The sequence below is a fragment of the Eumetopias jubatus genome, unplaced genomic scaffold (genome assembly GCF_037043125.1).
Source record: "Eumetopias jubatus isolate StellerSeaLion01/CBP00866 unplaced genomic scaffold, mEumJub1_p1.0 scaffold_5, whole genome shotgun sequence".
NCBI classification, from domain to species: domain Eukaryota; kingdom Metazoa; phylum Chordata; class Mammalia; order Carnivora; family Otariidae; genus Eumetopias; species Eumetopias jubatus.
The window spans coordinates 58,172,944-58,195,600 of NW_028274811.1; the positions used below are offsets into that span (position 1 = coordinate 58,172,944).

Sequence of the window (22,657 nt, forward strand, 5' to 3'; positions counted from 1 at the left end):
GGAGAAAGAAGTCTCCAGGCTTGTGCAGGCTTTGTGTGGGGAAGGAGGGACTGGGCCCTGAGGAAGACAAAAACAGTGGGAAGTTTAAGGGAATCAGATTAGGCTCAACATTGGAAAGAAAGAATGATTAGAATGGACCAGGACCCTATGTAGTTTGTGGGTAGTGAGTTCATCACCAAGGGAGGTATTCAAATAGTAGAAGGAGCATTCGGTAGGAAAAGCTGTTTGGGGAGGTCACTCACTGGCCAAAGGGTAGACTAGATCGCTGGTTCTCCAAGTGTGGTTCTCTGGAGCAGCAGTGGCCCTGGGACTTTGCTAGACCTGAGAAGTCAGACCTATAGAATCAACACTCCAAGGGTAGGGCCTGGACAGTCGGTTTTAACAAGCCCTCCCTGTGGGGCTGATTCATGCTGAAGTTGAAGAGCTATGGACAAGATGAGTGGCTGCCAGGCTCTGATACTATGAACTCAGATCACTGGTTCACGGATAGGGTCTCTTCTGGGTCAAATCTAGTCAGAAAAGATTTTTTTTCCACTTCTGGCCATCCAGCCCTCCTCCACTCCTGAGTACAGAGACCCTGACCCACACTGCTCAGGACATTGCATTGCAGAGGACCCCCAGCTCTGCTCCAGCCACATCCATCCTATGCCCTAGACTTGCACGTCCAGTCCTGAAATGTGGCTAGTTAGAGACAGGCTCCAGGTATAGACCACGTGCTCAATTTCGGAGTCTTAGGATGGACAAGAATGTAAATTATCTCATTAAAAGTATCATAGTCTTGTATTGATGCCATGTGACAATATGTTGTACATGTTATACCTAAAATATTACTCAAATTAATTTTGCCTGTTTTTACTTTTTAATGTGGCTACTAGAAAATGTACAATCACACATGTGGTTTGGATTTGTGGCTCATGCAGTATTTCTGTGGGACAGCTGGTCTAGCCATTCCCTCTATTGTCAAATTTTACCCTGAATCCCGCTTCCCTTTGACAGGTGCCAGGAGCCAACAGGCTGTGCATATAGTCTAGTTTGTGCCAGTGAGTCAGCAGCAGATCCCACGAGATGAAGCTGTGATCCATTCTCCTGGCCCCTGAGGATGCTCTCCCTATTACAGGAAGATGATCTGATGTGCACTTAAGCAGACCTTAAAGGAACACTTTTGTTTGGGGAGATGTGGGGCATCTTTTCATTAGTTCTCAAACTGCAACAGAAAGTTAGCTCTCACTTTAGAGCTCTTGGGTGGACAGCGGGAACCTGGGTGCCTTGCCCACTGGCAGCTTCCTGCCCACTGCCCCCAGACCCATTCCCATTTCCCAGCCCAAGACTGGCCTTCTCTTGGGTCTGTCCTTGCCCTTCACTGCCCCTAGACCTCTATTCTCTCCATGTTTGCCAACTTCTGTTCCCCCTAACCCCTTCCTTCCTGGTAGGTGGCTTGGCCAGTAGGCTTTTCGTGATTTTTGGACTTGTCCTCTAGGGTGTGGCAGAACAGGGTCCTTAATACTAAGACAGTCTCATAGCTCATGGTATTCTCTGTAAAACAGAAGAAGTGGCTGGTGCAGGCAACCAGGGGAGACAGGCACCCAGAATCCCGGGACGGTTTCTGCTCATTGCTAATCCCTAGTGATAAAAATGTTTGAGTTTGTCCTAAATGCCCAATATTTGAGATCCATCTCATGTTTTTAATGGCATCAGCTGTTTGCAGCTTCCTTGTCCTTCAGGACTCAACCCAGCTTCTCCTCCAAGAAAACTTCCAAAACCCGCCAGCCATGTCTCCCCCAAACCTGCCATGAGGGGACGGTGATGTTTCTCTTCTGCATCACCCGTCGGACTGTTAATTTTATCCTGCTTTGGATCAGTTCTCATCTTGGGGAAGGGATGCCACCATGTGTGCCCTGTAGACATCCAGAAATTACTTTGAAAACTACTTTTTACTCTCTAACACGGTAACCTTTGGAAAGTCTAGGAATTAAAGCTGAAGCTTCTGTCTAGTCCCAGATTAGTATTACATGTAGCATGTTGATCTCTCTGGAGCTAATGTGTCTCATGTGCTGTTAACTATTTTCCATGTCTTTCCAAGGCACCCATCCAAGTTTGACTTCTTAAAAGGAAGTTGGAGAAAAAGGGAACTGCAGTTGAAAACATGACCTCAGTTATCCCTGGAAGTGCCTATTCACATTTAGAAATGTTTCTTGTGTCATCAGCGTATTAGCATGATGCTGATTTGTGCACATGGACTTGACTCACAGTAGATGCTCCAAATATTTATCGATGTATTTGCTAAAGCCATTAAGTAAACAAAATTTTTCCATTTAGCTTTAGTACATACTTACTTGAAGCTATTTAAAGAAAGGCCTCTGATGTTGCAAAACCACAGTTTTTCCTGAGAACTACGTTGGAACTGCCAAACCCTGAGCAGACATAAATGGAGTACCTACTGTGTGTCTGAGGGTGCAGAGCCTCACTAGGAGGTCCCAGCGGGGAACAAAGACAGGCAGGGACACTGTGGATGCAGCGATGGAATTACATGTGTGGGGAAGTCTTGGGGCAGAGGAGAGGAGAGACACAGCTTTGTGGCTGGCATTGCAGGTGGCTGCTGTGGCCAGTCACAAAGGGCCGCTGGGGTCTGAAGCTGAGAGGGAGTTAGTTCCCTGGCTGACGAGGTGGAGGGTGAACCTGGAACATTCTGAGCATGCAGGCCTATACTGAGAACTGTCAGGGAGCAGGTAGACACAGGTGCCCTCACCCTGTCAGGGCGGCTTGGCGCTGTGTGGTCAGCAGGACCGCAGGCCCCATTCTGAAGGATCTCCCAGTAGCTCATCATCATCTAAAAAAAATAAATAATATAAATTAAAAAATAGGGGGAGTAAGTGGCTTAGTCAGTTAAGCATCTGACTCTTGATTTCGGCGTGTTCACCTCTGTGTCGGTGCTGGGGGAGTTCATCGCTGTGGAAATGGAGGCCTCGGGGTGGCCGGAAGCTCTCTCGGGCCGTGGCAGCGCCATGATGACTGGCAGGCCGTCGCAGGTGCAGGGCTGTGGCCCCTGGGGCGGGCACCTGGGCCTGTCGCCTTATTTTGGATAAGTCAGTCAACAGGGATTGTTGGAGCACTGGCTCTGGGGCTGTTCCCTGGATTCGCAGTTCAAAGTGGAATGAAAAGTGTAGCATCTTTAAAATATTTAATGGGGGGGGGCGTTCGGGGTCCAGGCTTCGCTCCTGTCTGGCAGCCCCCTGGCGGCCAGCAAGGGCCCTTCAGTGCAGGGTATCCGCTCAGGACCTCTGTGCCAGGGCCGGCCGTGAGTCAGCCCACAGCAGCCCTTGCGGAGGCACAAAGCCCCTTCGGGGCTTCTCAATTCATCAGCTTCTATTGGGGCAAGAGGGTAAAGTGCTGGGGAAAAAGATCTGTCAAAAGTTCTTTTTAGACAATACTGACTGCTATTTGGAAACTTAGAAGAGGGGATATAAAATTTGGTTTCCCAAGAAAACACAAAGCAAGTATCTCTCTATAAAAATGAAAGGAAAAGCAACTCATTTCATAATGACTTTGCTCCCTCTGCAGCCGCTGGAGGTGAGGCAGCATTTTATTTTCTGGGACTTGGTCACGTTCCTCTGGGTTCGGTGGCCAGAGCAGTTAGTGGGTGGCTCTGGAGTGCGCTGTGCAGAAGCACCACCCCCTCTTGTGGCTGAACTCTTCTCTGGCCCAAGGCACGCTTGACACCCAGCGTTGCTGGCAGCATCCTTGACCTTTGATTTTCAGAATACCAATGGTAGCCTGAGAAGTTTTACATTTTGCTAGGGTTCTGACGTCACTGAGTCATAGACCTAAGTGAGTTGTCTGTGTATGCATCTTGGCATAAACAGCCCACAATTCTTTTTCTTTTTACTTTTTTTTTTTTTTAAACACTTCTTCTCATAAACTGGCTCCACAGGGCATCCCTTTGGAGTGTAATTGTCACCTCCAACTCCTCAGCAGGGGCCAATGAAGCTGGCCTGGCTTTGGTAACGAATACTTCCCCACGGGAGGATAGGGTTCCTCAAGGGTGGAAATCGTCTGATTCTCTGGAGAAATCGTGACTTTTAGCATTGCATTTTTGGTAGCATACTCAGAGAAGAAAGTGTGATTCATGATGGTCTTTCAGGTCCATCTTTTCTTCCTGCAGAAAAACATTAACTTTCTCCAGCATCACTGAGTTAAAGCCATCCCTTCATGCTCATCCATCCTGCACTCCGTGCCAGATTCATCTTCCCAACGTGCCATCCAGATAATTTATTTTCATCTTAAAAACTTGCACTGGTTCCCTGTTGCCTGTGAGGTCTGTCCAGGTGACTTACAGCCCCAGCATGTGGCCCCTTGGCCCTCCTTTGGCATGGCACATGCTTTCTCCCATGGAACCTCCACTCCGGAAAGCTCAGCTTCTTGGCACACATTTTAGTGTTCGCTCCCAAGCCCCAGACAGATATTCAAGGGCAGATTTAGGATCCAGTTCCTCCTGCTGAATGTCCCCTCCCCAGGCCCTGTGTCCCTTCCAAGCCTTGGCTGCACCAGCTGCATCACAGAGCCCAGCACTTGGTCATGTTTCATCCCACTATGGTTACCGTTCCAAGGAGCTTCCAGTGTCTTCTTTCTTTCTTTAGGGCCTTAAGGGAGGTGACCAACACAGTTGACCCTTGAACAACGTGGAGGTTGCCCGTGCCGACCCCCAACACAAAACTGCATGTAAAAATTTGATTCCCCCAAAACTTAACTACTAATGGCTTACTAGTGAACAGAGGCTTTACTAATAAAAAAATCAATGCACACATATGTTGTGTGTTGTATGTATTATGTACTGTATTCTTACAATCAAGTAAGCTCAAGAAAATGTTTTAAGAAATGTTATAAGAGAAAATACATTTACAGTACTGTTCTGTATTTATTGATACTGTAGTTTACATCATCTGTTTACAAAATGAATCGTCAGTACCTATATCAATATCCTCTTATCTGACAGAGTGCTGTGTATGTTATACATCTTACACTGGGCATCAAAAATGACAAGATAATGTGAAAAGGAAATTCCTATTTACAGTAACGATTCGTGCATTGACAACAAAGCGACACTGTGATTGCTTTATTATAGTCTAGTGTAATCGATATGGTTGCCTCATGGTAACCTAGCCTCTACGCTAGTGAATGAATCGTTATAAAATTTTTATGGCATATAGTGTTATAGTGCTACCTTTAATACAGTATTAGAAACGTTCTTACATTTTCTTAAAACCACTTACCTGTGATGATAGGCTGATACACAGTTTCTCCGATTATGAGAGAGAGCGGCAGTCTGTACGGTGAAGCCAGAAGACCCATGATGAATTTTATATTAAATGTCACCCGCCTTACGCCGGCGTGAGACTAGGCTGTCTGCTCCCGTCCAGGTGTGGCCCACGATGTCCTACACGATGGCCGCTCAGGCGATGACGACACAGAAACATCTCACACGTTTCTTGCCCTACGGTTACCGGATTGCCACCCGAAGACGCTCAGATACACGCAGCTGATGAGTTTATTAAGTATGTGGCATGATGGTTTCCTCTTCATGAAGTGGAAGTGGGTTGTCATAAACACCTTCGCCATCTGGGCTTCCCATGGAGTAGACGGAGGAGGAGGAACACAAGGAGTCGCCTTGCCGTCTCGGGGGGGGGCAGAGGCAGAAGACGTGGCGGGGGTCGATGGTGGGGGAGGCAAGAGAGGCAGGCGTGCTCGATGCTACTTTACAGAAATACATCCTAACGCCTGTCTGACTTTTTGGCTTTTTCATTTCTCTGCAAATACTTGTGTATGTTACCAACTCTTCTTGCACTGTTTGCTTTAGATTCAGAGCCTGTATCAGAGAAGGGTCCGTGTCATAAAAGAAGTCAGAAGCCGTCTTGAGTAATAAGAACGCCTCTGCCAGATGGTCTAATGGTGGTTACATTTTCTAGCACTGCTGCTTCTGCATCCCATTCTTCCTCATCCGGTGCTGGTTCAGAGGCACTCATGGCCGTCAAGTCATCTTCGGTTAATTCCTCTGGTGGGATGTCTGTCCGCTCTGGAATTTCTCCAAGGTCCATATCTTGAAACCCTTTACTCCCTCCCCCACTCCCCCCCCCCTTTTTTTTTTTGCCATATCCACGCTCTTTCATTATTTCCTTGATTGGCTCTGTCATAGGCCTGGGAAGTCTTGCACAGCATCTAGGCACCGTTTTCTCCAGCAGGAATTTGTTGCTTTTGGTTTGAGGCTTTTACAGCTTTTTCTTTAATGGCAGTGGCACCTTCGATGGTGTAATCCTTGCAGACTGAGGGTGTTCTTCTGTTGGCGCTGTCTTCTGTGGCCTCAACAATCCTTTCTGGAGAGCACCATGTTTAATGAGCCTTAAAGGTCCTGATGATTCCCTGGATCTGGAGGCTGAGTAAGACACATTGTGTTTGGGGCAAGTAGACCGCTTGGATGCCTTTGGTGTTGAACTCCTGGGCTTCTGGGTGGCCAGGGGCATTGTCCGGTATCAAAGGAACTTTAAAAGGCAGTCCCTTACTAGCAAAGTACTTCCTGACTTCAAGGACAAAGCATCCACAAAACCAATCCAGAAAAATCCCATCATCCAGGCCCCGTTGGTGCACAGCTCTTGTGAAGCTGGCAGCTGGTATTGCTCTCTGCCTCTGAGACTAGGGTTTGCAGCTTTATAGACAGAAGAGTCCTGACTATAAAAGCTGACTTTATTTGCACAAAATAATAGTTAGCCTTTCCATTCCTGCCTTAATTCTGGTGCTCCTCTCTTCTTTACTAATATCCTTCATGGCATTTTTTTCCCCAGAGCAAAACACTTTATCTGTATTAAAAGTCTGTACACAGAGGTGTCTCTGCTCCTCCATGATTTTCTTCATGAGGTCTGTGAACTTGTCTGCTGCTCTTGCTTGGCAGAAGCTGCTTCTCCTGTTCTCTTGGTATTTTAAAATTCAAACCTCTTGAAATGTCAGACCATCCTTGGCTGGCATTAAATTCTCCAGCTTCGGATCCCTCACCTTTCTTTTGCCTTGCCATGTAATGACATTTTCCTCAAATCATACGAGAGTCTATGGGTGTGCCTTTCTCTTTTACAGTTTATTATTTTTTCATTTCATTTTTAATTTTTTTAATGTAGTATAATTAACGTACAGTGTTATAATCATTTCAGGGGTCCTGCATATTGATTCAACAATTCTATACATTGCTCAGTGCTCACTATGATAAGTGTAGTCACCATCTGTCCCCGTTCAATGTTATTACAATATTATTGACTATATTTCCTATGCTAACCTTTTCCTATCTGAAACTTATTTAAGTTTTTTTAAAAAATTTTATTTATTTATTTGACAGACACCACGAGAGAGGGAACACAAGCAGGAGGAGTGGGAGAGGGAGAAGCAGGCTTCCCGCTGAGCAGGGAGCCCGATGTGGGGCTCTGAGACTTACTTATTTTATAACTGGATGTTTGTGTCCCTTACTCCCCTTGATCTATTTTGTCCATCCCTCCACCCACCTCCCTTCTGGCAACCCCCAGTTTGTTCTCTGTGTTTAGGAGTCTTTTTTGTTCATTTGTTTTGTTTTTTAGATTCAACATATAAGTGAAATCATATAGTTTGTTACTCTGTGTGACTTACTGTGTGTGACTTACTTCACTTAGCGTCATGCCCTCTAAGTCCATTCATGGTGCCACAAATGGCAAGATCTCGTTATTCTTTTATGCTTGAGTGATAATCCATTGTACGAATTTATATACTCCATCTTTATCCACTCATCTGTTGATGGACACTTGAGTTGCCTCCATATCTTGGTTATTGTAAATAATGCTGCAATAAATATATAGGGGTGCATGTATCTTTTCCAATTAGTGTTTTCATTTTCTTTGGGTAAATAGAAGTGGAATTCTTGGGTCATACAGTACTTCTATTTTGAAATTTTTGAGGAATCTGCATCCCGTTTTCCAGTGGTTGCCCCAATTTACATTCCCACCAACAGTGCACGAAGGTTCCCTTTTCTCCACAACCTCACTGACATTTGTTTTTCCCTTGTCATTGTCATGCTAGCCATTCTGGCTGGTATGAGAAGATATATATAGCCATTTTGATTTGCATTTTTCCGATGATTAGTGATGCCGAGCATCTTTTCATGTCTGTTGGTCATCTGTATGCTTTCTTCAGAAAAATGTGTATTCAGGTCCTCTGCTCATGTCTTAATTGGATAGTTTGGTTTTGTGGTATTGACTTGTATAAATTTTTTATATATTTTGGATATTAACCTTTTATTAGATATATCATGTGCAAATTCTTCTTCCATTCAGTAGGTTGCCTTTTGGTTTTGTTATGTCTTCCTTTGCTATGCAAAACTTTGTATTATTGTGAAGCCCCAGTAGTTTATTTTTGCTTTTGCTTCCCTTGCCCAAGGAGACCTATCCATAAATACCCTGCTAAGGGTGATATCCAAGAGATTCCTGCCTGGTTTCTTGAAGGAGTTTTGTGGTTTCAGGACTCATATTTAGGTATTTACTCCATTTGGAGTTTCTTTATGCATACGGTGTAAGAAAATGGTCCAGTTTCATTCTTTTGTATGTAGCTGTCCAGTTCTTCCAATACCATTATTGAAGACTGTCTTTTTCCCACCGTATGTTCTTGCTTCGTCATAGATTAATTGACTGTATAGCTGTGGGTTTATTTCTGGGCTCTCTATCCTGTTCTGTTGATCTATGTATCTGTTTTTGTGACAGTACCATATTGTTTTGCATACTCTAGTTTTGTAGTGTATCTTAGATTCTGGGCTTGTGATACCTCCAGCTTTGTTCTTTTCTCTCGAGGTTGCTTTGGCTATTCGAGGTCTTTTGTGGCTCCATACAAATTTTAGGGTAATTTTGCTAGCTCTACGAATTATGCTATTTGTGTTTTGATGGGGATAGTACTGAATGTGTAGATTGCTGAGGGTAGTATGGACATTTTGATAGTATTAATTCTTTGAATAGATGAGCATGGTGTATTTTTCCATTTGTTTATTTTGTCTTCAGTTTCTTTCACCAGTGTTTGAGAGTTCAGAATAGAGATCTTTTACATCCTTAGTTAAATTTATTCCTAGGTGTTTTATTCTTTTTGGTAAAATTGTAAATGGAGCTGTTTTCTTCTTTTTCTGCTACTTTATTGTTAGTGTATAGAAATAGAACAGATTTCTGTGTATTAATTTTGTATCCTGTAACATCAGTGGATTCATTTATTCTAATAACTTTTTGGTGGAGTCTTTAGGCTTTTCTGTGTATCGTGAGTATCATGTCATGTGCAAATAGTGGAAGTTTTATTTCTTCTCAATTCCAATGCCTTTTACTTCTTGTCTGATTGCTGTGACTAGGACTTCCTGTACTATGTTGAATAAAAGTGGTGAGAGTGGACATCCTTGTCTTGTTCCTGATGTTAGAGGTAAAGCTTTTATTTTTTCACTTTCGAGCATGATGTTAGCTGTGAGTTTTTCCATATATGGCCTTTGTTATGTTGAGTTTACATTCCTTCTGTAATGACTTTGTTGAGTGTTTCTATTATGAATGGATGTTGAATTGTGTCAAATGCTTTTTCTACATCTAGTGGTATGACCATTATTCTTTTTATCTTTTCTCTTGTTAATGTGTTGTATCACTTTGATTTGTTAACATTGAACCACCTTTGCATCCTTGAAATAAATCCTACTTGGTTGTAGTGAATGATTTTTCTAAAGTATTGTTGAATTTGGTTTCCTAATATTTTGTTGAGGACTTTTGCACCTATGTTAATCAGGGATATTGTCCTGTAATTTTTTTTTTTTTTTTGGTGTTTTTGTCTGCTTTTGGTATCAGAGTAATGCTATCCTCATAAATGAATTTGGGAATGTTCTTTCCTCTGGTACTTTTAGGAATAGTTTGAGGAGAGGGTATTAATTCTTCTTGAAATGTTTGGTGGAATTCCCCTATGAAGCCATTTGGTTCAGGACTTATTGTTGGGAGTTTTTTGATTACCAATTCAATTTTGTTAGTAGTAATTAGTCTTTTGAGATTTTCTATTTCTTCCTGATTCAGTCTTGGAAGATTGTGTGTTTCTAGAAATTATCCATTTCTTTTAGGTTATCCATTATGTTGGTGTATGTTTTTGTTTTTTTTTTTGGATTTGTCTCTTATAATTCTTTGTATTTATGTGATGGTGTAACATTTTCTCTTTATTTTTTAATAAATTTTTATTTTAATTCCACTATAGTTACCATACTGTATTACATTAGTTACAGGTGTATAATATAATGATTCAGCAATCCCCTACATCACTGAGTGCTCTTCACAGCAAGTACCCTCCTTACTCCCCATCACCTAGTTCACCCATCCTCACCTCACCCACCTCCCCTCTGGTTAACCATCAGTTCTCTGTAGTTAAGAGTCTGTTTCTTTTCTTATTTTAATTCCAGTATAGTTAACATATAGTGTTATATTAGTTTCAGGTATACAATATAGTGCTTCAACAATTCCATACATCACCCTGTGCTCATCATGACCTGTCCACTCCTTAATCCCTGTCACCTATTTGACCCATCCCCTCATCTTCTTCCCCTCTGGTAATCATCAGTGTGTTCCCTATAGTTAAGATTCTCTTTCTTGGTTTGTCTCTTTCTCTTTTTTTTCCCCTTTGCTCATTTGTTTTGTTAAATTCCACGTATGAGTGAAATCATATAGTATTTGTCTTTCTCTGACTGACTGATTTCACTTAGCATAATACTCTTAACTCCATCCATGTCTTTACAAATGTTAAGATTTCATTCTTGGGGTGCCTGGGTGGTTCAGTCATTAAGCATCAGCCTTTGGCTCAAGTCATGATCCCAGGGGCCTGGGATAAAGCCCTGCATTGGGCTCCCTGCTCAGCGGGAAGCCTGCTTCTCCCTCTCCCACTCCCCCTGCTTGTGTTCCTGCTCTGGCTATGTTCCCGTCAAATAAATAAATAAAATCTTTATAAAAAACAAAAACAAATGTTAAGATTTCATTGTTTTATGACTCAGTAATATGCCATTGTATGTATATATGCCACATCTTCTTTATCCATTCATGTGTAGGTGGACACTTGGGCTGCTTCCATCTCCTGGCTATTATAAATAATGCTGCTGTAAACATAGGAGTCCAGTATCCCTTTGAATTACTGTTTTCATATTCTTTGGCTAAATGCCAGTAGAGCAATTGTTGGATCATAGAGTAGTTCTATTTCTAAATATTTTAGGAACCCCCATACTGTCTTCCATAGTGGCTGCACCAGTTTGCATTCCCACCAGCAGTGCAAGAGGGTTACTTTTTCTCCACATCCTCGCCATCCCCTGTTGATTCTGGTGTTGTTGATTTTAGCCATTCTGACTGGTGTGAGGTGATAGCTCATTGTAGTTTTGACTTGAATTTTCCTGATGATGAGTAATGTTGAGCATCTTTTCATGTGTCTGTTGGTCATCTGGATGTCTTCCTGGGAAAAATGTCTGTTCATGTCTTCTGCCCATTTTTTTAAATTGGATTATTTGTTTTTTGGGTGTTGAGTTGTAGAAGTTCTTTATATATTTTGGAAGCTAACTGCTGGATATGTCATTTGCAAATATCTTTCCCATTCAGTAGGTTGTCTTTTAGTTTTATTCATTGTTTCCTTTGCTGTGCAGAAGCTTTTTATTTTGATGTGGTCTCAATAGTTTATTTTTGCTTTTATTTCCCTTGCTTTAGGAGACCTATCCAGAAAAATGATGCTATGGCCAATGTCAGAGAATTTCTCTATCTGTGCTCTCTTCTAGGATTTTTATGGTTTCACGTCTCATATTTAGCTTCTTAATCTATTTTGAGTTTGTATGGTGTAAGAAGTAGTCCAGTTTCATTATCTTTCATGTAGCTGTCCAGTTTGCCCAACATTATTTGTTGAAGAGACTGTCTTTTTCCCATTGCACGTTTTAGCCTCCTTTGTCGAAGAGGCAGTTGACCACATAACTGTGGGTTTATTGCTGGGTTTCTTATCCTCCGTTGATCTATATGTCTATTTTTTTTTTTTTTGCCAATACCATACCTGTTTTGGTTACTGCAGTTTTGTAATATAACTTGAAGTCTGTAATTGTGATACCTCCAACTTTTTTTTTCATTTTTCAAGATTGCTTTGGCTATTCAGGATCTTTTGTGTTTCCATACAATTTTAGTATTATTTGTTCCAGTTATGTGAAAAATGCTGTTGGTATTTTGATAGGAATTGCATTAAATGTATTGATTGTTGTGGGTAGTATTATACACATTTTAACAATATTCTTCCAATCTCTAAGCATGGAATATCTTTCCATTTCTTAGTGTCATCTCCAATTTCTTTCATCAGTGTTTTATAGTTTTCAGAGTACAGGTATTTTACCTCTTCGGTTAATTTTATTCCTAGGTATCTTATTTTTGGTGCAATTGTAAATGGGATTATTTTCTTAATATCTCTTCCTGCTTCGTTATTAGTGTATAGAAATGCAATGAACTTCTGCATATTGATTTTGTATCCTGTGACTTTACTGAATTCATTTATCAGTTCTGTGGTTTTTCGGTGGAATCTTTAGGGTTTCTATGTATAGGATTATGTCATCTACAAATAGTGAAAGTTGTATTTCTTCCTTACCAATTTGGATACAATTTATTTCCTTTTGTTGTATGATTGTGCAGCCAGGACTTCCAGTAGTATGTTAGATACAAGTAGTCAAAGTGGACATCCTTGTCTTGTTCCTGAACTTGGGGGAAAAGCTCACAGTTTTTCCCCACTGAAGATGATTTTAGCTGTGGGTTTTTCATTTATGGCCTTGATTGTGTAGGTATGTTTTCTCTAGACCTACTTTGTTGAGGGTTTTTACCCTCAATGGTTGTGGTACTTTGTCAGATGCTCTTCTGCATTTCTTGCAAGGTGGGATGCAAGGGTGCTCTTCTGCATCTATTGAAATAATCATATAGTTCTTTTACTCATGTGATGTATCACATTGATTTGTGAATATTGTAACACCCTTGTATCCCAGGAATAAATCCCATTTGATAGTGGTAAATGAATTTTTTAAAAAGATTTCATTTATTTATTTGAGAGGGTGAGAGAGCGAACAAGCATGAGCACAAGAGCAGGGGGAGGGAGAAGCAGACTTCCCACTGAGCAGGGAGTCTGATGCGGGGCTCAATCCCAGGACCCTGAGCCGCAAGCAGACCCTTAAACCAACTGAGCCATTCTGGTGCCCCTGAATTTTTTAATACATTGTTGAATTTGGTTGGCTTGTATTTTGTTGAGGATTTTTGCATCTATGTTCATCAGAGATACTGTCCTGTAGTTGTCTTTTTTTTTTGTGGTGTTTTTATCTGGTTTTGGAATCAGGGTAATGCAGGCCTCATAGAATGAATTTGGAAGTTTTCTTTCCTTTTCTATTTTTTGGATTAGTTTGAGAAGAAGAGGTATCAGTTCTTCTTTAAGTGTTCTGTAGAATTAGCCTGTGAAGATGTCTGGTCCTGGACTTTTTTGTTGTTGTTGGGAGTTTTTTGATTACTGATTCAATTTCCTTGCTGGTAATTGGCCTCTTCAAATTTTGTATTCCTGCTTCAGTTTTGGGAGGTTATATGTTTCTAGGACTTTATCCATTCTTCTAGGTTGTCCAGTTTGTTGGAATACACTTTTTCATAATATTCTCTTACAATTATATTTCTGTGATGTGGGTTGTTACTTGGTGTCATGTTTTAGAATACCCTCAACTTATTTTTTAATCCTCAGCATCCCACCCTTGCAAAATACTATCTTTGGCACTTCTGAACCAGTTTACTGAGACCCTCTCTTTTGTTTTCTAACACACCCCAGTGCCTAAAGCATGACCCGGCACATGGTAGACATTCAACAAACAATGAATAGATGCATCGTGACAGTACTTGTATTTTGTCCCCTGTTACACAATAAATCACTGGAAAGCAGAGACTGTGTTCTAACCATCTTTGTCTCTTAGGCCCAATAAATATTTCTTGAGTTGAGCTAGATAAGTGAGCTAGTAATTAGCCATGCCCTTTCTCTTCTGGAGGTGATCACAAAATGTAAACAAAGATTCTACTGAACAGCATTCTCAGAACCTCAGGACACACAATGATAAAGCTGTTTTACTCTTCTCTTCTCTCATTATTATTAATATTTCCTTTGTGAGGTCCTGTCTCTGCCGTAGCTATCAAAGGGCCTGATTTATGAAGAGAAGGTCCTGCCGATTGCTTCTGTCTTAGGCTAATGGCGGTGCAAATGAAGCTCTGGTGTCATTAAACACTTGAATGACTCTCTGTTAAGCACTAGTGGAACAGAAGTGGGAAACTGGGATCTTTGTAATTCCCTCATTCCCCTGACAAAATCTAACAGGCATAGGAGTTTACACATAAAAGTGTTTTGCAAAAGTGCCATCAGTCCGTGACAGTTCTTTAAGAGCAAGAAACTTGAAGCCAGATGAAATTTCTTTCTGAAGCTATTGATACGTTTCTCTTCATCACTGAGCAGTGAGGGGACACAGGCTAAGTGAGTGACAGCAGAGAAGTGAGAAACACACCACATGCACTCAATGTAGGCTTTAAAGAAATGATTTTGTAAACTAAAATCAGTACTGAAATAATAAACAATAGAAACATCCCTGAATCCAGATTCTCAACAAACAGGACACATCTGTGAGAGAGAGAAGGCTAAGGGAACCAGCACTATCTGGGTGCCCTCTATGGGCTAGTCCAGTGGTTCTCAAAGAAAGGCCACCTGGTCAGCAGCCTCAGCCTCACAGGGAACCTGTTAGAAACACAAATTCTCAGGCCCCAACCCAGTTCTACTGAAACAGAAATTATGGCAGTGGAGCCTAGCAACGTGCTTTCACAACCTTCCAGGTGATTCTGGTAAAGACAAGCCTGGGGGCGCCTGGGTGGCTCAGTCGTTAAGCGTCTGCCTTCGGCTCAGGTCATGATCCCAGGGTCCTGGGATCGAGCCCCGCATCGGGCTCCCTGGTGAGTGAGGAGTCTTCTCCCTTTCCCTCTGCCGCTGCCCCTGGTAGTACTTGCTCGCTCGCTGTCTCTCAAATAAATAAATAAAAATCTTAAAAAAAAAAAAAAAACAAGCCTGGGCTTGGCATTTTGCACACGTGATTTCATTTGATCTTTGTAGATCCTGAATAGTAGGCATTGGTCCCCATTTACCCATGAGAAAACTGAGACTCAGTGAAGCTCATACATTCCCCAGGTTTATACAACTGGAAATGGAGCTATTAAAACATCTGTTGGCAAGCCTGAGATTTTTCCACTTAAACCAGTGCTCCGCAAACTGTGATGTTAAAATCACCTGGAGATAACTGTTAAAATACAGATTCCGATTCAGTGGGTCTGAGAGTAGGTAGTTTTGATAGGCTCCCAGGTGTCAGCAAAGTTGCTGGTGCCCAGTGCACTCTGAGTACAGGGGTCCCCAGGTATTACAGCATGGCCCCCACATCCACAGCCTTGGCCTCCTCTAGGAACTTGTTAGAGATCCAAATTCTAGGCTCCACCCAGACCTAGTGAATCAGAAACTTGAGGGGTGCCCCCCAAACTATTTTAATAAGCCCTTAAGGCAATTTTGATTCATGCTGAAGTTTAAAAACCATGATCATATTTCCATATTAGAAAACTCACTGTTTACCAGGTATGAAGTAAAGTGGTGCTTACATTGTAGGTATTTGAAAGCCATTAAAAGAGAAACTGGACAAGGGAAAAAAAGATAAAACATGTAAACCCGAAAGGCACCTTGGATTAAGTGTGTTTCCACAAGATAAAGATAAAAAAGGGAATTATCACTGGCTATCTGATGAGTGCTGCTTTGTAACGGCTCTTGCCAGTGCACGTTGGCCGTGGGGCCAGTGGGCACTAGCCGTGAGCGAAGAAAATGTTGACTGGGGGATACTGGTGATACCCAAACATACTAGATCTAGGATTGCACAGAAGAGGGACACTTAAATTTTTCCCAGAAAATCCCAAACAGCAGAGAGGAGATAAAATCTGTTCCTCTTTGGCATATGGCAAATTTTCTAAAAACAACTTGGGATTTTTCTTTTTAACCTAATGTAATCTGAAAAGTTCAAATGCATTAGCATTTATATCAGATCAATGCATGTTGCTTCGACAAAGTAATATTTTAAGTTTAAGATAAAAGGAGAGAGATGATGTTGTATCGAGTATGTTAGGCTCATATAATTAACTGAAGTGGAGAGATGTGACACCAGCGTCAGGATTGGCGTGTATGCAGTTTCTCCTCTGTCTTGGTGCGCCGGTATTTTGAGAACCCAGACTCAGAATACGTGTAAACAGTGGCAGCGGCTGGCCGGCCCATGGTTTAGGAGCTGTGTAAAGTTGATTGCTGGGCACGGGGATCCAAAATGTTGTATTGGGTGTTTTGTTGCCGTGTTTGGGGAACACTGTTTGGTGTTGGTTTGCTGTTTGGGTGGGAATTTTGAGAAGTGTATTATCAAATAGCTTTTGAAAATAGAGTAGACAGAAAACATCTTTGATCTATGCATCAAATACTTTTAGCATCCGAGGGAATACTCATCAAAGCATCTTCAGTAAAGAAAGATGATCAAAGAAATGCTGTGTTCTACGGCCGCACTGCCCTTCTTGTTACATGTAAATGAAGGGAGGGTCTCCAACGACTGTGTTCCTGTGATCACATGTCTCATCGGCACTTGGGCTCCACTGTATCTCCGAAGTCTTGTCACACACACAGAAGCCTTCAGTTCTGTCTTGAAGTTGTTGATCAGGTATGTTCAATCTTAAAAAGAAAACATTTCTTAATACGTTGACTTTGCAAGCAACACTAATTATTTTAGAGAATAGTATTTGTCTTCATTGAACCCGGAGTTTTACCCCTTTTCATAATATTTGGGGGTAAGGGTGACACAAAAACAATATATAGGCATACTTTGGAGACACTACAGGCTTGGCTCCAGATCACTGCGATGAAGTGACTATCTCAATAAGGCAAGTGAAATGAAGTAGTGGGTCTCCCAGCGCATATAAAATTTATGTTTATACTATACTGTTGTCTCTTAACTCTGTAGTAGCATTATGTCTAAAAAGCAATGTACAGGGCACCTGGGTGGCTCAGTTGGTTAAGCGACTGCCTTCGGCTCAGGTCATGATCCTGGAGTCCCAGGATCGAGTCCTGCATCGGGCTCCCTGCTCAGCAGGGAGTCTGCTTCTCCCTCTGACCTTCCTCCCTCTCATGCTCTCTCAATAAATAAATAAAAATCTTAAAAATAAAATAAATAAATAAAAAGCAATGTACATACCTTAATTTAAAAATACTTTATTTATTTATTTAAATTTTAGGTAGTTAACATACAGTGCAGTACTGGTTTCTGGAGTAGAATTCAGTGATTCATCACTTACATACAACACCCAGTGCTCATCCTAACAAGTGCCCTCCTGAATGCCCATCACCCCTCTAGCCCCTCCCCCCACCTCACTCCATCAACTCTCTGTTTGTTTTTTATCATTAAGAGTTTCTTATGGCTTGATTCCTTCTCTCCTTTTTTTCTTTACCCCATTTCCATATGATCATCTGTTTTCTTTCTTAAATTCCACATAGGAGTGAAATCATATGGTATTTACGTCTTTCTCTGATCGACTTATTTAACGCATGATAGACTCTAGCTCCATCCATGTCATTGCAAATGGCAAGATTTCATTCTTTTTGATGGCTGAGTAATGTTCTATTGTGTATGTGTGTGTGTGTATATGTATATACATATATATTCTATTGTATATTGTATATAGTATATAGTAATATTTGTGTGTGTGTATATATATATATATCACATCTTCTTTATCTGTTGATCAGTTGATAGACATTTGGGCTCTCTCCATAGTTTGGCTGTTATTGATAATGCTGCTATAAACATCAGGATGCCTGTATCCCTGTGTTTTTGTGTCCTTTGAGTAAATACCTAGTAGTGTAATTCCTGGATCATAGGGCGGTTCTGTTTTTAACTTTTGGAGGAACCTCCATACTGTTTTCCAGAGTGGCTGCACCAGTTTGCATTCTCACCAACAGTGCTAGAGAGTTCCCCTTTCTCCGCATCCTCGCCAACACCTGTTGTTTCTTATGTTATTGATTTTAGCCATCCTGACAGGTGTGAGATGATGTGTCTCTTAGCCATCTGGATGTCTTTTTTGGTAGTGTCTACTCATGTTTTCTACCCATTTCTTAACTGGGTTATTTGGTTTTTGGGTGTTGAGTTTGAGAAGTTCCTCATGTATTCTGGATACTAGCCCTTTATCTGATACATCATTTGCAAATATCTTCTCCTATTCTGTAGGCTGCCTTTAATTTTGTTTATTGTTTATTGTTTCCTTTGCTGTGCAGAAGTTTTTATCTTGATGAAGTCCCAATAGTTCATTTTGCTTTTGTTTCCCTTGCCTTTGGTAATGTGTCTAACAAGGAGTTGCTGTGGCTGAGATCAGGGAGGTTTCTGCCTATGTTCTCCTCTAAGATTTTGATGGTTTCCTGTCACATGTTAAGGCTTTCATTCATAAAAATACTTCATTGCTAAAAACTGCTAACCATCCTCTGTGCACTGTAATCTTTTTGCTGGTGGAGGGTCTTGCCGTAGTATTAATGGCTGATCAGGGTGGTGGTCACTGAAGGCTCGAGTGGCTGTGGCAATTTCTTAAAATGAGACAACGAGGAAGTTTGCCACAGTGATCGACATTTCCTTGCACCAACAATTTCTCTATAGCATGTAATGCTATTTGATAGCATTTTACCTGCAGGAGAACTTCTTTCAACATTAGAGTCTGTCCTCTCAAACCTTGTCTTTATCAGCTAAGGTTATGTGCCATTCTAAATCCCTTTTTATATTTATTTTGTTTTTATGGAAGTATAGTTGACACACAATGCTACCTTACAGTCCGGTTTTCTCAGCATCATTTATTGAAGAGACTGTCTTTTCCCCATTGTGTATTCTTGCCTCCTTTGTCTTTGATTAATCAACCATGTAAGTGTAGGTTTATTTCTGGGCTTCCTTAGCCCTAGGTGTCTATTGCCCTAGGTGTCTCTTGCCCTAGGTGTCTATTTTTTGTGCCATTATCATACTGTTATAATTATTATAGCTTTGTAGCATGTCTTGAAATCTGGGATTATGATACCTTCAGATTTGTTTCTTAAGATTGCTTTGGCTATTCAGGGCCTTTTGTGATTCCATACAAATTTTAGTATTTGTTGTAATTCTGTAAAAAATGCTATTGGTATTTTGATAGAGATTGCACTGAGTCTGTAGATTGCCTTGGGTAGTATGCACAATTTAACACTGTTCTTTCAATCCATGAGCATGGAATACTTTTCCATTTGGTTCTGTTGTCTTTTATCAGTGTCTTACAGTTTTCAGAGGATAGGTCTTTCATCTCCTTGGTTAAATTTAGTCCTAGATATTTTATTCTCTTTGATGCAACTGTTAATGGAATTATTTTCTTAATTTCTTTTTCTGTTACTTTGATATTAGTGTGTAGAAATGTAACAGATTTTTGTGTATTTTGTATCCTGCGACTTTACTGAATTCACTCATCACTTATAATAGTTTTTGATGGAGTCTTTAGGGTTTTCTATGTATAGTATGCCCTCGGCAAATACTGACAGTCTGACTTCTTCCTTATCATTTAGATACATTTTATTTCTTGTCTGATGGCTGTGAGGACTTCCATTACTATGTTAAATAAAAATGGTAAGAGTGGACATCCTTGTCATGTTTCTGATCTTAGAGGTAAAACTCTTAGGTTTTCAACACTGAGTGTAATGTTAATTGTGTTTGTCATATATAGCTTTTGTTAAGTTGAGGTTCCCTCTATATCTACCTTGTTGAGAGTTTTTATCATGAATGGTTGTTGGATTTTGTCAAATGCTTTTTCTGCATCTATTGAGAAGATAATGTGATTTTTATCCTTCACTTAGTTGATGTGGTGTCATTGATTGATTTCTCTGGGTATTAAACCATCCTAGAATCTCCAGAATAAATCCTTCTTCATCATGGTGCATGATCCTTTTAATGTATTGTTGAATTCAGTTTAATATTTTGTTGAGGATTTTTGCCTCTACGTTTATCAGGGATATTGGCCTGTAGTTGTTTTCTGTTGTTGTTTGTCTAGTGTCTTTGTCTGGTTTTGGTATTAGAGTAATGCTGGCCCTGTATATGTATTTGGAAGCTTTCCTTCTGTTTCCTTCTAATAATTTGAGAAGAATAGGTATTCACACTCCTTTAAATTTATGGTAGAGTCACTGTGAATCCATGTGGTCCTGGACTTTTCTTTGATGGGAATTTTTAGTTAATGATTCAGTTTCATACTAGCTATCATCTGTTGAGATTTTCATTTCTTCCTGATTAAATTTTGGAAGATTATATGTTTCTAGGAATTTATCCATTTTTTCTAGGTTGTCCAGTTAGTTGGCATATAATTTTTTAATAGAGCTCTCATATTTCTGTGTTATCAGTTGTTACTTCTTTGTCATTTCTGATTTTACTTACTTGGGTCTTCTTTTTTTCTTAGTGAGTCTGGGTAAAGGTTTATCAATTTTGTTATCTTTTCAAAGAACCAGCTCTTGGTTTCAGTGATCTTTTCTATTATGTTTTTTGTCTCTTATTTCTTTTATTTCTGCTCTTTATTATTTCCTTTTTTCTACTAACTTTGGGTTTCATTTGTTTTTCTTTTTCTAGGTCCTTTAGGTGTGTAAGGTCAGATTGTCAGGATTTTTCTTATTTTTAGAGATAGGTCTGTATTGCTATAAATTTCTCTCTTAGAACTGCTTTCACTATGTCCCAAAGATTTTAGACCAGTGTTTTTGTCTTCAAGTTTCCCTAGGTATTTTTTTGATCTCCTCTTTGATTTCTTTGTTGATTCATTGGTGGTTCATTGGGTTAGCCTCCACATGTTTGTGGCTTTTACGAGGTTTTTTTTTCTTCTTGTAATTGATTTCTAGTTTGATACTACATGGTTGGAAAGGAGGCTAGATATTATTTCACTGTTCATAAATTTATTGAGACTTGTTCTGAGGTCTAACATGTGATCTATCCTGGAGAACGTACCATAAGCACTTGAAAAGAATGTGACTGTACTGTTTTTGGATGGAGTGTTCTGTATATATCTGTTAAGTCCATCTGGTATAACGTGTTGTTCAAAGACACTGTTTTCTTACTGATTTTCTGTTGTATGATCTATCCATAGATGTAAGTGAGGTCTTAAAGTCCCCTACTATTACTGTATTTCTGGCAGTTTCTTCCTTTATGTCTGTTAATTTTTGCTTTCTGTATTTAGGTGGTTCACTGTTGGGTGCAGAGATATTTGAATTTGTTGGTGCATAGATATTTAACATAATTATATCCTTTTAATGAATTGATGCCTTTATCATTGTGTAGTGCCCTCCTTTGTCTTTTGTTACAGTCTTTCTTTTAAAGTCAACTTTGATATAAGTATGCTACCCTGGCTTTATTTTTTTTCCACTTCCATTTACATGAAACATCTTTTTCCAACCTGTTCAGTCTATATGTTAGGTCTGAAGTGAGTCTCTTTTTAGGAAGCATGTAGATGGGTATTCTTCTTTTTTATCCATTCAGTCACCCATGTCTTTCAATTGGAGCCCTTAGACCATTTATATTTAAAAGTAATTATTGATAAGTACTTACTACCATTTTGTTGTTTTCTCGTTGTTTTCCTGTTAGTCTTCCTTTATTCTTCTTTTGTTCTCTGTCCTTTTTTTTTTTTAATTTCCTCTAGCGTTATGCTTGGCTTTCTTTCTCTTTTCATGTATTTGTATCTATTACAGGTTTTCCTAAGTATATAAATAGTCTATATTAAGGTGATGGTCACTTAAGTTTGAACACATTCTGAAACAATTTTATTTTACTATCCCACTCACCATTTTATGTACGTGCACATCTTAGAAATTTTTATTTTGTGAATCTCCTTTCCTTTCATAGTATTCTTCTAATTATGGCCCTTTCTTTTCCACTTAAAGAGGTCCTTTTAACATTTCTTGTAAGTCAGGTTTAGTGCTGATGAATGCCTTTAACTTTTTTGTTGGGGAAACTCTATTTCTCCTTCAATATTGAGTGATAATTTTCCCATGTAGAGTATTCTGGGTTGCAGGTTTTTTCCTTTTAGCACTTTGAATATATTATGCCACTCCCTGCAACATTTCTGCTAAAAAATCAGCTGATAGTCTTATGGGGGTTTCCCTTTTATGTAACTACTTGTTTCTTCCAGCTTTTAAAATTCTTTGTTTTTAAACTTTGACATTTAATTAATTAATTAATTTAAAGATTTCTTTATTTGAGGAGGGGAGGGCTTCCCTGTGGAAATTACCTTTTGGTGAAGATCTAGAGGGCAAAGAGGCATAGGGAAGAGAGTGGATTTGGAAGTTCCTCCCAGGCAGAGGAATCACATGTGTAAGGGCACTGTGGTAGTGAAGAGCCTGGGAAAACTAGAGGGGTGGAATGGAGGCCAGTGTGGCCTGCAAGACGGGAGCCCAGCGGAGCGGTAGGGGCCAGGCCACAGTGCACAGCCACACAGCCAGTCTGTCTCAAGAGGCTGACCCTAAGACCAATAGGAAGGGCGAGTTTTAAGCAGGA

At 40.3% G+C, this 22,657-nt stretch overlaps 2 protein-coding genes across 5 annotated transcripts in view; one reads left to right on the forward strand and one right to left on the reverse strand.

Annotated features, from left to right (window-relative positions):
• Nucleotides 1–22,657, forward strand: part of PDE8B (phosphodiesterase 8B) — a 212,045-nt gene that overhangs the window by 158,478 nt on the left and 30,910 nt on the right. The window lies entirely within an intron of this gene.
• Nucleotides 13,909–22,657, reverse strand: part of WDR41 (WD repeat domain 41) — a 98,891-nt gene continuing 90,142 nt past the window's right edge. For both annotated transcript variants that reach the window (XR_015768182.1, XR_015768179.1), the window contains 2 exons: nucleotides 21,713–21,858; nucleotides 13,909–16,809 (listed from right to left, as the gene is read on the reverse strand). The gene's annotated coding sequence lies outside the window, so the exon portion shown is untranslated. The remainder of the gene's footprint in view (nucleotides 16,810–21,712; nucleotides 21,859–22,657) is intronic.